The sequence below is a fragment of the Schistocerca nitens genome, chromosome 8 (genome assembly GCF_023898315.1).
Source record: "Schistocerca nitens isolate TAMUIC-IGC-003100 chromosome 8, iqSchNite1.1, whole genome shotgun sequence".
NCBI lineage: Eukaryota > Metazoa > Arthropoda > Insecta > Orthoptera > Acrididae > Schistocerca > Schistocerca nitens.
In genome coordinates this window covers 347,530,914-347,546,444 of record NC_064621.1, presented here as the reverse complement: position 1 = coordinate 347,546,444, position 15,531 = coordinate 347,530,914, and the positions used below count along the sequence as shown (strand labels likewise).

The 15,531-nt window shown below is 42.5% G+C and overlaps 1 protein-coding gene across 1 annotated transcript in view; it reads left to right on the top strand.

Moving 5' to 3' along the window:
• Nucleotides 1-15,531, top strand: part of LOC126199558 (brachyurin-like) — a 68,992-nt gene that overhangs the window by 17,285 nt on the left and 36,176 nt on the right. The gene's annotated exons all lie outside the window — the stretch shown is intronic.

The window sequence follows — 15,531 nt, the reverse complement described above, 5'->3', positions numbered from 1 at the left end:
GACACTGATAAGGCCATTCACAAGTGTGTGACAATCCCCTCTTTATGTGTACATCGTTGGGGCGCCATGAAAGCAATCCAACCACAGAAACAAGAAACAGATACACCATAACATGAAGATTTTACTGAGAATAAGTTCATTCATAATAGGGTGAACTCGGATATTCGAAAAATAAAACAGGATTATTGGGAGCGGTGTGTAAAAGGTATGGAACGAGACCTTTATGGACCACAAAAGATGAATTTTGATGAACACATTCAGATACACAAAGTAAGCAAAATTCAGTGGGAAAATTATTTTAAATTACAATATAAGAACGTAAAGGTGGAAATTGATATTAGTCACCAAATCACAGAAAATAACAAAATAAATTTGTCATTGGGACTTACACACACTACAGTAAAAACACTTAAAAACAGTCTCAGGGCCAGATGGCATATATAATGAATTAATAAGATACGGGGAGTGGTATTATATCAACAGCTTCATACCTTGCTTAACAATATTATTAACGAAGGTAGAATACCAAAAAAATGAAAAGCAAATATTACAGTTCCAGTGTATAAAAAGGAAGATAAGCAAGTATTAAAAACTTACCGGGGAATTAACCTGCTTGATACCACCTTAAAACTGTTAAAGCAGTATTTAGAGACAGAATACAGAGTTATATAGAAACAGCAAAGAGCAGCAAGAGTTCAGGAAAAATGGGAGCACAAGAGATGTTAATTTCGCTTTGCTCTGTAGAGAAATCCACGGGCTTTAACAACCCAGCCTACCTGTGTTTCGTTGACTCGTAAAAAGATTGATATGATTAGAAAAAGGATACAATTCAAACCTTAATTGACAGGAGAGTACCAATGGGTTTAGCAAATATCATAGAAGATGTACATACAAACAGTAAAACGAGAATTAAAACACACGAAGGATTCACACATCAAATTACACGATTCAACATCATGAATTCAGTGTTTATACAATCCTCTACGTGTTTAATCCTTACTTCCGCACTAATATCAGGCACAAACCCGCCATATTTTAGCCGGTGAGCGTCATGCGCTTCCTGTAACTCCTTAGTTGCATTCAGTTTTCTCCGAGTAGCTCGTGGTATTACGATTAGCGATGTTTCACGATCATCAGTTTCGGGGTTTTCGGGGTTCAGTTTCCGCCCAATCCGATTTTCTTCCTGCGCGCGTCTGAATGTGTGCTTCGCCATCATTGAATCAACATCTGCGCGCAAGTCACCGAAGTGGCGTCAAATAAAAATACTTGCACCACTCTCCCGAACATCCCAACCGGGGAAGTAATACGCAAATTTTTCACTTTACTGATAAGCGAGTGCAGGCGTGGGTAACAGTACAATACTTATGAAATCCTCAACGTGTTTAATCCATGCCAATCCAAACTCCCATGTTAATATAATAAATGCGAAAGTAGTTCTGTCACGTTTTCACTACTAAATTGCTGAACTAGTATCCATGAAATTTGGCTTGAGACAGCTTCAACACTGATGAATACCATGGATTACTTTAGACAGTTGTATCTTTTTCAGTATTATTAATATTTTTAAATAAGGTGTACGTGAGTGGTATGCAGGCGACGCTGGCGCGATGGTCGGCTACTCGTAGGGTTTATAGACCATTGCGCGACCGTGGAAATCCAATGTTATCGTGCTCGTGGTTTATGAAGCCAAGTTCCTACGGCACTTGCCATAGCCAGAGGGTTTTGGTGGAAACAGAACAATAAAATCGGACGCTCAGCCCGAGAAGAATATTTAAAATTATTAGTATAAGTTTATCAATTGAAGATATGAAGTCTGTAAATGAGTCTGCAATCATTTTATTTTTGGCACTTTTATTTTCACAAGTCCGTCTTGATCACACAGATTTCTTTACAATTTATTACCGGTTTCGGATTACCGCCAACTTCAGATCTGTTGTAAATATAAAAATTGTGTAAGCGACCAGGTTCAATAAGTTAAGACTAAATCTATACAGTATTAATGATGCATGAAATATAAAAATATAAAATATTTATAGCCATGTATAGCAGCCATACATACCGTTAAAATATTCTGATAAAAAATCATCGTCAAGTTTAACACGTGAATACATGGTAGTTGCTGATAATACTCAGATTGCGTCAGGTATTTATATAAAAACCCACTGCCAGCAGAGGACACTTTAGCCAGAGTACATAGTAAACCAGTCTCGCCAATATTAAGATTAAAATGCAGTATGCACTGTCTTTAGTTAAAATTTTTCTTTGGCTAAATGAGCGTCTGACATCAAAAACATACGCTGATATACTATATGTGAAATATGACTCATACTTGAAATCCATAAAAAGCACAAATACTATACAATACAGCCCTTAGCCTGGTTAGGTAACATCCAGCCTTTTATGAATGCCACTATAAAAAGCGTAAAAAGGCTAAAATGCAGTATGCACTGTCTTTAGTTAATTTTTTTTTATCTTTATTTTTTTTTTCTTTGGCTAAATGAGCGTCTGACATTAAAAGCACATGCTGATATACTATTTGTGAAATTGGATTCATACTTGAAATACATAAAAAGCACAAATACTTTACAATGCAGCCCATAGCCTGGTTAGTTAACATACAACCTTTTATGAATGCCAGAGTAAAAAGTATAAAGTAAAATAATCACGAAATCTTCTGTCCTAAGAGATCATTTCAAAGTGAACGTAATCATAATACAATTAATAAAGTAGTGCCCCTTCATTAAAAATAGAAAATCTTTAATCGATATTATATTAGAGTGCGGTATTAATGGCGAATATGTCGTGGCTTCTCTGCATGGGCCGGCCATGTGGCCGAGCGGTTCTAGGCGCTTCAGTCTGGAACTGCGCGACCGCTACGGTCGCAGGTTCGAATCCTGCCTCGGGCATGGATGTGTGTGATGCCCTTAGGTTAGTTAGGTCTAAGTAGTTCTAAGTTCTAGGGGACTGATGACCTGAGATGTTAAGTCCCATAGTGCTCAGAGCCATTTGGACCATTTTTTTTCTCTGCATGACTTGCTTGTTTTCCTGTGGCTGAGCTAGCGGAAGACGGCCCAGTTTTCTCGTTGCCGGTGGCCGGCACACGCCAATCCGCTGGGGTGCTCCACGCTATTCAAACTAGTAGGTCTCTGAATATATCAAAGTAAGCATTCAGGTTATACACGTTCTGTTTATTCAGCAGTAATTCCGGTTGTTATTTTCTGTGCACATAAATCTCCATTTCTTCGAGTAAGTTCATTAATTGACCCTTTGACGCCCTATGCATCACTTCCATATTACTGTCTATATGTCCTACCGAATGTCTATCTCTGTCCAAATGCGTACCGAGAGCGCCCTTATTTTGACTATACGTATTTTCTCTAAAACTAGTCTGGAATTTCTTCCTGTCTGACCGATGTAAAATCTATCACAATCCTGGCAGCTAGTCTTATAAATACCAGATCCCATATATTTATTGCTGTCGCTGCCAGCTTTGTGCTGTAGCTTACAACAATTGTACCATTCGTTTGAAACCCAATTTTTATTTTCGTTTTTCTAAAGGCGTGCGCAATTCTGTCGGAAAATGCGCCATTGTATGACATAACCACAAACTTCTTGCCCTCTGGTTCTATTGGCTTCTTCCTGTCACATATTTTTTGTTTTAATTATAAGCATCGCAAACAAAAATCTGATTAAGTGCATAGTTCCAAAAGAGCTCAAGCTGCGAAAGTTACTCCACTAATAACCCTCAGAGCAATCTCATGTCCTGCGGAACTTGGATGCAGAACGTCAGGGGGCCTTAAAGCTACAGAGATGTATTAGAACAGTCACAAGCTCTTACAGCTTCCAAGACGCTTGAAGGCTCACAACGACGGTGTCATTTAAAGGCTGTACAACACTTAGCCATATCTTTACATGTGGAACGTCGGAGACTTTTGGTGAGGCTGCATGTGATTGTGATGTGTCAACAGTCTGTGTTAATCGCAAATTAATCACCACTGGGGGATGGAAAAAAATGTAGGGACCATAACGCATTAAAAAGGGAGAAAAATCTGGCTGACCATGCTGTAGTGATAGCAAATAATGAGGATAATTAACAGATTACTTCATCGAGTTAATAAAACAGCAGAGCAATGTAACATGGAAATTGCTTCAAAAAAATTAAGAGTATGGCAATATCGAAAGCACCTGTACGATATAAATATAGAAGCAGATGGTGTGTCAACTGAACGAGTTATGAGCTTTAGTTATGTACGAACTGCTATGGTTGGTTGGTTTAAAAGAGGAGGGAAGGGACCAAACTGCTTGGTCATTGGTCCCTTGTTCCGAATAAAACAATGCCAAACGAGACGTACAGCACAAAAACGGAAAGAAAGGAAAAACCACAAGAACGAAGGAAAGATAACAAACACTACAATAGACAAAACAGGACAAGAAAACGACAGAGACGCGAAAAACAGTTAGAAGGGAGTAAAACAAGAAAGCAGATACAGTGTTTGGCCCATCACGAGAATAAAAAGGAGAAGCCAACCACTCTGCAACACGTTAAAACCTCCACCCTGAAAGCGCTAGGGTGGAGGACACAGAAGGACAAAGCACATGCGCGAAAACTAGATCAAATTATAAAACCCACCCTGAAGAATAAAACGCAGAACTAAATCAGCCGATGAAGCGTTGTCAGATAAAATTAGTGGCAACGAGTCCGGTAACCGAAGATTTCGTCGCAAGGCAGTCAGAGTGGGACACAGTGCACCAGAATATGGGCCACTGTCTGCGGGGCACCGCATCGACACTCAGGTGCGTCTTCACGGCGCAGGAGGTAGCTGTGGGTCGCCCAAGCGTGACCAATGCGGAGCCGGCAGAGAACCACAGAGTTCCTGCGAGACGCCCGTTGGAGGTCTGCCACACATTCGTTGTCTCCTTAATGACACGCAGTTTGTTGTTCGTACTGAGACTACGCCATTCCGTCTCCCAAAGGGCGGCGTAAAAAAGAACGCAGATCAGTTACTGGAATGCCGATCATAAGCGATTCCGTGTAGCCTGTTTGACAAGCCTATCAGCAAGTTCGTTGTCTGGGATTCCGACGTGTCCTGGGGTCCACGCAAACACCACTGAAAGACCGGACTGTTCCAGAGCATAGATGGATTCCTGGATAGTCGCTACCAACGGTTGACGAGGGTAGCACTGGTCGACAGTTTGCAGGTTGTTCAAGGAGTCAGTACACAGAACAAACGACTCCCCAGGGCACGTACGGATGTGCTCAAGACCACGAGATATAGCCACCAGCACTGCAGTGAAAGCACTGCAGCCATCGGACAAGGAACGCTGTTCAATATGTCCTCCATAGACATACGCGAAGCCGACATGACCATCAGCCATCGAGCCGTCGGTGTAAACCACTTCATGGCCTCGGTACATGCCAAGAATCTAGGGGTAGTGACAGCGGATAGCCACAGGACGAACTGAGTTCTTTGGGCCATGTGAAAGGTTCAGGCGAAGCCGCGGCCAAGGTGTACGCCATGGAGGTGTACGCGAATGGACCACGAATATAAGTGGTAAAGGCAATGACTCCAGACAGAAGACACTGGACGCGAACTGTAGTCGTAAGTCCTGACCTGGGCCGCCGATGCGGGAGATGAACAGCCGTGGGTGGGAAAAGGAAACAGTAATTCGGCTGTGCAGGGAACTACGAACGTGTGCAACGTAAATGGCAAACAGTTGCGCACGCCTGACCTGTATTTGTATAGTACTCTTGGGCCCCTGTGTCACAGAACACCTTCAGTTCTTGTAGATCACGATACTTTTCCTTGGTTATAGGTAGAATTCCTGAAACATTGGACATGCGACTTCTTATTAGCACGGTATCTCAATAGGTTTGTTATAGTAAAGTACCTGCTGTTTCAGACACTGATACGATCTAGTTTCATTTATTCTGGTCCCTCTTCCATTCGTCCAGCAGGAGCAGTAACAACTGATGTGACCCAAGATTCGTGTTACGATGTATGATAAGCCTTGGATGTTGACGTTCTGTCTTCATCTCCTTAATAATACGCGTTGTGAATGGACATTTTGGTCGGTATCTTGGTTGCAAGAAATCAGTCCAGTCACGTATCATTGAGCCATCAACTTCAACAACCTGAAAAGGAGTGGGTTTCGCACACGCGTCTTTAATTATGTCTATCCAGTCCTTTGGGAACTCAGCTTTTGTTTTACGTTTGATGAGGCCCATGTCTTTGTCACTTTCCAGGTACGAATATTCTCTTACTAGGAATGTCGCATGAATTGATCCTAATCGCTTTGCATGATGGACAAGATAGTGGATGAAACTGAAATAAGTATAGTTTTTATTTTGACCACCACATGAGTCACAGAAAATTTCCTAATTTTTAACCTCACGATCCAGAAACGAAATAACAAAATGATGCAGGAAAGAAACTACTTCATTTGAACCTTTCTTCCCTATAGTTTCAGGATAAACATACAACACTGCATTACTGTCTGAGAGTCGACATATGTTTATCAGATATAAAGAAAGCCGTCGCTTATAATAACAATGTTGGTGCTGATGTTTGGACATGGAAGATTTCATTGGAAATCCATACACATCGATTCTGTGTTTGTAAACTTTCTGCTTTCTGTCGAGATTGTCTTTTATACTGATAGAATGCATCAACTTTACGGCGGTGCAGTTCATATTCAGTCTTCTCTCCTTTAATATTGCTTTGAATGTCTGCTCTTTCCTTTCCATCTGTTGCATGTGTGAGTTGTGCCTCTACACCTGTGAAAGCTACAGAAAAAAATGGTTCAAATCGCTCTGAGCACTATGGGACTCAACTGCTGAGGTCATTAGTCCCCTAGAACTTAGAACTAGTTAAACCTAACTAACCTAAGGACATCACAAACATCCATGCCCGAGGCAGGATTCGAACCTGCGACCGTAGCGGTCTTGCGGTTCCAGACTGCAGCGCCTTTAACCGCACGGCCACTTCGGCCGGCTAAGCTACAGAAAACTTCACAAGTTCTGCATGTATCCCTTCGAGGGAAACCAAATGAGATATTAAATTTTGTATTAAAAATTTTTCAATAACTTTCATATGATACCGAACAAGTAGAATTTGTCTCTTGAAATATTTTGATTGTGAGTTCTTCAGGCAAATACGGTTTCTGTATTTTTTTTTTGTACTTTAACGACAGGACCGTCCTTTAAATGACTTGATGTGAGAGCATATGTTTTGCTCTGTGTTGAAAGTTTATGAACTTGGTTTCTGTGTTTCCCTCGTTTATTAACTGGCTCCATGCCTTCATTTTTTAAGGAATTTCTGATAGTTTCTAATCTTTTCTTTGAAATAACATGCAGTGATATAAAGGCCTTTTGACAAACAGACAATTCTGTCACAATACTGTATCTCATTACTCTGACCTTATAATGAAATGTATAACCACGCAAAGTAGCTACTGCCTCATCTCTGCTAGGCCTTCGGCTTTATACATTGTCAACAGAAATCAGTCCTGGCACGTGACAACTTTGTTCATTCCAGTCCTTCAGCAAACTGAAATTAGATATTAATGTAGACTTCTCTGCATCAGTTAGCAAATCACTACAATTCTTCTTGCACTTACAGATCTCTTCGATTTCATGTGACATTGTTCCTAGCTTTTTAGATACTTCAGATTTTCTACCATTGCTCTGTCTTTTTCTAGACTTAACCACTGCAGCTTGACTCTGGATATTCCATCATCAGCTGAAATACCGACCTCAGTTGGATTTGACACGAAATGCAATTCTATCTACCAAACCACAAAGCTTGGAACGATTGTCGAGGCTGCTCTGTGTTAGCACAAATCACGGCACGAAATTCAGTTCCACCATAGCACAAAGCAAAGAAGCTAATGTCAAGTCTGCTCCGAGCTAGCTACGGTAATGCATAAGAAAGATCAACAATGACATTGCCTTTAACAATGTCAACAATGAGACTTCCAAAAAAATCAATACAGCTCAGAAATCCGCACCTGCTAGACTTCACCCTTTCTGTCCGCGTATTGGACGGACTTGATCCGTTTTCCCCGTGTACACCATATTTTAACCTGGCTACAACTCTGTGACTATACCCATCACAATCATTGAAGTTCACCCAACTGACAGTACATCTGATGAACTTCATAATGATACCACTAATTCATTTTCGTGAAATTTTGACTTGACCCCTTCTTTCCGTGTTGTCTTCAAATTATATTTACCCTAAACTAAGTGTGACCAGGCGCTTTACAGCCAGTACCGGATTGGTAACCATGTCCCACCTCACTTACACGATTCTCACACATTTCGGAAACATTCTCACACTTTCATATGCCATAACACGTGACAGAGACAGACGGAGTACACAATTTCCGTCTGTTCCAGAGATGCTGGGGCGGGGGAGGGGGCGGGGGGGGGAGGGCGTGGTGGGGGGCGGGAGGAAAGGTAGCAGGAAAGGCATCCGACAACCCTGTACCATTAACAGTGCCGAAACCAGATTAACATGATGCCGATTCAGTAAGTACACAGGATAAGGCCAGGAGGAAGAAGAAGACCTCTATCACACGCAAAACTACCTTCTGTATGTTAACGATCCTTGTTATTGACCAAGACCCAAGATGTCATGTGCCCTGTGCTGCTTCATAATGCAAACATCCACCGAAAACGGCAAATACCATACTTACTTAATTAAATTTCTGTTTTGCTCATCGACAAACTCCAGGGGCACAGACGAGACACTGTTTCTCTTGTTTAATCTCAGTGGGAAGTTCTGTGGTTCATGTCCTACGTAACCTTACGACCATCTCTTTCTTTAATTGCGAACTAAATTTTGATGTCGAGTGAGAAGTTCACCTACCAACCGCTTCAGACTATTCACTTCTTGGCCCCTGATCCCGATCATAAGGTATTCACGGCTGTGTTCTTGGTGGCACGTAATAGCTTCAAGGCACTGTTGTTTGTGCACGTATGACAGGGTGGATTGGGAAATGCGCACTGCCTGCATAACTTCAAAGAATGACTGTCCTATCGTTTGGGACGCACTTTCGTGCGTCTTTCACACTAAATAAAAGGGACCTTGTCACAAGCATTCTATTCATGATTGACTGAATATCAAGAGGCAACGCTAAGGGTGTGCAGTCGCGATCAACTGAATATGCATGCACTTGTTGGCGTAGGTTTACTGTGCTTGTTCCAGAGCTTCCTACTGTGAGTATACTGGCTGACAATTATTGAACTATGTGAAAAAACGTAAATTAGTCACAAACTACGGCGTCCTACTGTGAGTATACTGGCTGACAATTATTGAACTATGTGAAAAAACGTAAATTAGTCACAAACTACGGCGTCCACACACTTTATTCAAAATGTAAACGTCACTAAATATATTCGGATTGAGGTTATGATATGTTCGTTATGCCTGCCATCATTGGCGATGTGGCGCAGACTAATAGCGAAATTCTGCATCACCCGTTGAAATGTCGGAACATCGATGCTACCGATGCTACCCATGACCTCCAGCTCAGCAATGGTTTTGGGGATATTGCTGTACACCTTTTCTTTAATATAGCCCCATAAAAAGGAGTCGCATGTGTTCATATCCGAAGAATGTGGCGGTCAATTGGGGACCATGCCAGTGGCCTCTTGGTACCTCATAGCCAGAATGCGATCCCCAAAGTGATCCTCCAGGACATGAAATACTGTCCTGCTTCGATGGGGTCCAGCTCCATCGTGCATGAACCACAACCTATCGAAATCAGGTCACTTTGGATAATGAGGATGAAATCATCTTCCAAAACCTTCACGTACCGTTCGGTAGTCACCGTGCCGTCAAGGAATACAGCACCGATCATTCCGTGACTGGACATTACACACCACACAATCACCTGTTGAGAGTGAAGAGACTTGTCGATCGCGAATTGCGAATTCTCAGCCCCCAAATGCACCAATTTTGCTTATTGACGAACCCATGGAAACGAAAGTGAGCTCAATCGCTAAACCAAACAATGCATGTGCAGTCTAATTCCCATCATGCCCCGCTGCCTGCCGTGGAATTCGGACGGTCTAACGCACACCGTTCAGAAGTTATGACGATTTTATTTCATATAGTTCAATATGTGTCAACCTGTACATTAACACTGTAAATGGGTCATTTGGCGCTATAAACTTGCGAACCCTTACCTGGCATTGTTGCGTGATCAAGCCTGATACCTCACGAAGATACTGACGCCAAGTAACTACCATGATCTCCTTCAGCTCTTAAGTGATCAGTGCTTTGTAAGACCCAGTACGCCTGCTAAACGTTTGGAATGAAAATTCGTACGACTGAAAGCCAACAACGCTCAGTCTCCCCCTATGCTTCTCAGTTCGCATTACTTCAGGGAACCACACAAAAGAGCTGTTGCAGTGATCGACGTCGAAACTCACACCGGTCGCATGGGAACGGTAATGCTGCTGTCCCGCTACGCGCTACACTTTGTCATCTGCCTTTTGGTACTGACCTCTGTTTCTAACAAGGTGAGATGAGAGCGTGAAAGCCACCTTCTTCGACGCACTTTGGCATCTTAGTTAATGTCAACTATAAATAAACTACAGTGAAAGAGTTTACATGTCTATGCTTCCGTCCGCTAGGAATCGAGGTTAAGACTCATGATGCTGACTGTGTTTCGGGCCAAGTGGAATCGTTGCAATACTCGAAAATAAGGATATTTTATTTATACATATTAGGCTCGCAACCAGGTAATTACCGAGAAGTCGAATAATTAGTGACTTCGATCAGTGCCAGACCTACATGAGTGTTGTGAACAAGGAAGTAATAAGAGTACGGGCCTACGAACTCTGACGATACTGAAATCTCAGTTGACGCCCCAGGATACGACAACTCAACGGGCAGGAGGAAGGTGCAGGCTGAGTTTACAGAAGGCCATTTGTTGCTTCACAACAGCTGGTAATCGTTTATTTCATAAGATACACTTAAAAATATTAATAAGTCAATAATAACTGTCAAATTTCAGGACGGCGAACCAAATGGGACAAAACTTACAACAAACCTTTTTTTAGAACACTACCACTTTAAAATAGTAAGTTTAGTGTTCATAAAAATACAGCTCAAAAGCCCTTTAGGCATCTGTAAGATTTCAACCAGGCAAATCTGACTTCACTACAATTACGGAACGAGCATTACCATAACAATTTGAAAACCACTCAGATAGTAGACTTCAAACAAGGAAGGTGGTCCATTTAGAATTTTTTTTACAAATTCAGAATTACCATTAAAATAACTTGAGGTCGCTTTTGGCGTGAGCAATTTAGCAACTTTTCAAACAGGAAACTAACAATATTCAAAACATTACAAGTTTAGCATTTGACAAAATTTTAAAATTTACACCTCTAGGATTACAACAAATATTTGGAACGTCCTTTGGGCAATAACAAGTATTGGACAGAGGATAACAAAGATTTTAGAATTCATAGCAATACACGAACAAGAATTGAAAGATCTTCAAATCAAACAACAACACAAGGCCGGGATTACGGAGGTGAGTCTTTGCTAGGATGGCCTAGGGTAGCGGATACCTTAATTTAAAAAAGTCCAAAAACCATAAGGTTAAGAACTTAACTTACAGAGAGATGTGGAAAGCAACGAGACCGCGCTGCCTCGGTGGCTACTGCAACACAGGAGGCGAAACACCACACCGCACACGTACACAGCTGACGTGGACTAGCCACGCCCGGTGTCTCTGCGGGTAGTGGATAACACGCCGGGCCAATGGCTCCAACGCTACCAACAACTCGGGAAACCGAGGGCAAACAGATATATAATTCATGCAAGACTGAGCAAATATGTAAATTCCCATGGTCCTACACATGAATACTAAATGCAACCCCCACCCCAGACACCGACCAAAATCGAAGTATTATAATGACTGTAGAATGAAAACAAAGATTAACCGGTTAATCGTTTAGTAGTTATGACCAAACAGAGGAATTAATTTGATTTAACAGCCAACTGTTAACAAGATCCTCAACAAAACATTCACTTAAGTAAGCTCAAAAGTAAGAAGAAATGCTTAAGCGCTAATACCTAAACACGAGACCGCAGTAGTAACAAAATATAGAACAGTAAAACAAAGTCCTTTTAAGAGAAGTGCTCGATCTCACCAAGACCTTCCAACGTGAACACAGAAAACGACCTCGAGCAATTAAACAGAAAACCGACTCGTGGAGATAACATCTTGGACCTACTGATAACAAACAGACCCGAACTTTTCGACTCTGTAAGTGCAGAACAGGAAATCAGTGATGACAAGGCCGTTGCAGCATCCCTGAATATGGAAGTTAATAGGAATATAAAAAAAAGGAGGAAGGTTTATCTGTTTAGCAAGAGTAATAGAAGGCAGATTTCAGACAACCTAACAGATCAAAACGAAAATTTCTGTTCCGACACTGACAATGTTGAGTGTTTATGGAAAAAGTTCAAGGCAATCATAAAATGCGTTTTAGACAGGTACGTGCCGAGTAAAATTGTGAGGGACGGGAAAAACCCACCGTGCTTCAACAACAAAGTTAGGAAACTAATGCGAAAGCAAAGAGAGCTTCACTCCAAGTGTAAACGCAGCCAAAACCTCTCAGACAAACAGAAGCTAAACGATGTCAAAGTTAGCGTAAGGAGGGCTATGCGTGAAGCATTCAGTGAATTCGAAAGTAAAATTCTATGTACCGACTTGACAGAAAATCCTAGGAAGTTCTGGTCTTACGTTAAATCAGTAAGTGGCTCGAAACAGCATGTCCAGACACTCAGGGATGATGATGGCATTGAAACAGAGGATGACACACGTAAAGCTGAAATACTAAACACCTTTTTCCAAAGCTGTTTCACAGAGGAAGACCGCACTGCAGTTCCTTCTCTAAATCCTCGCACAAACGAAAACATGACTGACATCGAAATAAGTGTCCAAGGAATAGAAAAGCAACTGGAATCACTCAACAGAGGAAAGTCCACTGGACCTGACGGGATACCAATTCGATTCTACACAGAGTACGCGAAAGAACTTGCCCCCCTTCTAACAGCCGTGTACCGCAAGTCTCTAGAGGAACGGAAGGTTCCAAATGATTGGAAAAGAGCACAGGTAGTCCCAGTCTTCAAGAAGGGTCGTCGAGCAGATGCGCAAAACTGTAGACCTATATCTCTGACGTCGATCTGTTGTAGAATTTTAGAATATGGTTTTTGCTCGCGTATCATGTCGTTTTTGGAAACCCAGAATCTACTCTGTAGGAATCAACATGGATTCCGGAAACAGCGATCGTGTGAGACCCAACTCGCTTTATTTGTTCATGAGACCCAGGAAATATTAGATACAGGCTCCCAGGTAGATGCTATTTTCCTTGACTTCCGGAAGGCGTTCGATACAGTTCCGCACTGTCACCTGATAAACAAAGTAAGAGCCTACGGAATATCAGACCAGCTGTGTGCCTGGATTGAAGAGTTTTTAGCAAACAGAGCACAGCATGTTGTTATCAATGGGGAGACGTCTACAGACGTTAAAGTAACCTCTGGCGTGTCACAGGGGAGTGTTATGGGACCATTGCTTTTCACAATATATATAAATGACCTAGTAGATAGTGTCGGAAGTTCCATGCGGCTTTTCGCGGATGATGCTGTAGTATACAGAGAAGTTGCAGCATTAGAAAATTGTAGCGAAATGCAGGAAGATCTGCAGCGGATAGGCACTTGGTGCAGGGAGTGGCAACTGACCCTTAACATAGACAAATGTAATGTATTGCGAATACATAGAAAGAAGGATCCTTTATTGTATGATTATATGATAACGGAACAAACACTGGTAGCAGTTACTTCTGTAAAATATCTGGGAGTGGAATGATCACATAAAATTAATTGTTGGTAGCCGGCCGAAGTGGCCGTGCGGTTAAAGGCGCTGCAGTCTGGAACCGCAGGACCGCTACGGTCGCAGGTTCGAATCCTGCCTCGGGCATTGATGTTTATGATGTCCTTAGGTTAGTTAGGTTTAACTAGTTCTAAGTTCTAGGGGACTAATGACCTCAGCAGTTGAGTCCCATAGTGCTCAGAGCCGTTTGAAGCCAATTGTTGGTAAGGCGGGTGCCAGGTTGAGATTCAATGGGAGAGTCCTTAGAAAATGTAGTCGATCTACAAAGGAGGTGGCTTACAAAACACTCGTTCGACCTATACTTGAGTATTGCTCATCAGTGTGGGATCCGTACCAGATCGGGTTGACGGAGGAGATAGAGAAGATCCAAAGAAGAGCTGCGCGTTTCGTCACAGTGTTATTTGGTAACCGTGATAGCGTTACGGAGATGTTTAGCAAACTCAAGTGGCAGACTCTGCAAGAGAGGCGCTCTGCATCGCGGTGTAGCTTGCTCGCCAGGCTTCGAGAGGGTGCGTTTCTGGATCGGGTATCGAATATATTGCTTCCCCCTACTTATACCTCCCGAGGAGATCACGAATGTAAAATTAGAGAGATTCGAGCGCCTACGGAGGCTTTCAGACAGTCGTTCTTCCCGCGAACCATACGCGACTGGAACAGAAAAGGGAGGTAATGACCGTGGCACGTAAAGTGCCCTCCGCCACACACCGTTGGGTGGCTTGCGGAGTATAAATGTAGATGTAGATGTAGATTCATCAGGCCGCTGGCGTTTGCTTATCACGACCATGACTGATGTTACAGTTCATACACAAGTAGGGCAAGCAAGAATTTGCCACCTTAAAGATTAGGCTCGATATCCGCCCTCAGTGGTCACTAATAACGCCCTAGAGCATATTACAACCAAATTAATTTCACCCACAAGCAATAATGACCAGATCAACGAAATGCTGAAATTGCAATAAAAGGAAAATACAGCTTACATACAATCAAATATATCATTCATAAGTGGAGTTCACACACACACACACACACACAGAGAGAGAGAGAGAGAGAGAGAGAGGGAGGGAGGGAGGGAGGGAGGAAGGGCGAATTTAATAGCTTAAGTAAGGTGTGACGAAGAACAGCGGGCAAATCAGCCAAATGGGAGCAAAAAACAATGGTTCAAATGGATCTGAGCACTATGGGAATAAACTTCTGAGGTCATCAGTCCCCTAGAACTTAGAACTACTTAAACCTAAGGACATCACACACATCCATTCCCGAGGCAGGATTCGAACCTGCGACCGTAGGGGTCGCGCTGTTCCAGACTGTAGCGCCTAGAACCGCTCGTCCACAAAGGCCGGCTCAAATGGGAGCAAATCCAGCACTGGACCACAGGTGCCAAAATCCACAAACAGTACTACCTTACCCAAAAATAAGGTAGGACAGGCGGTTACAAGGGAAAATCAACGTGATCACAAGGCACACACAAGCAGACGGTCATTTGCAAAATCGAGCGCAACAGCGTAGAGCCTAACACTCCACACCAACATGGCCCCGTACAAGTGACCACCCACTTGGACGAGCGACAGCCGATCAGGCCCCTTAATCGCATCCTCACCGTTCGGCGCCCGTTTA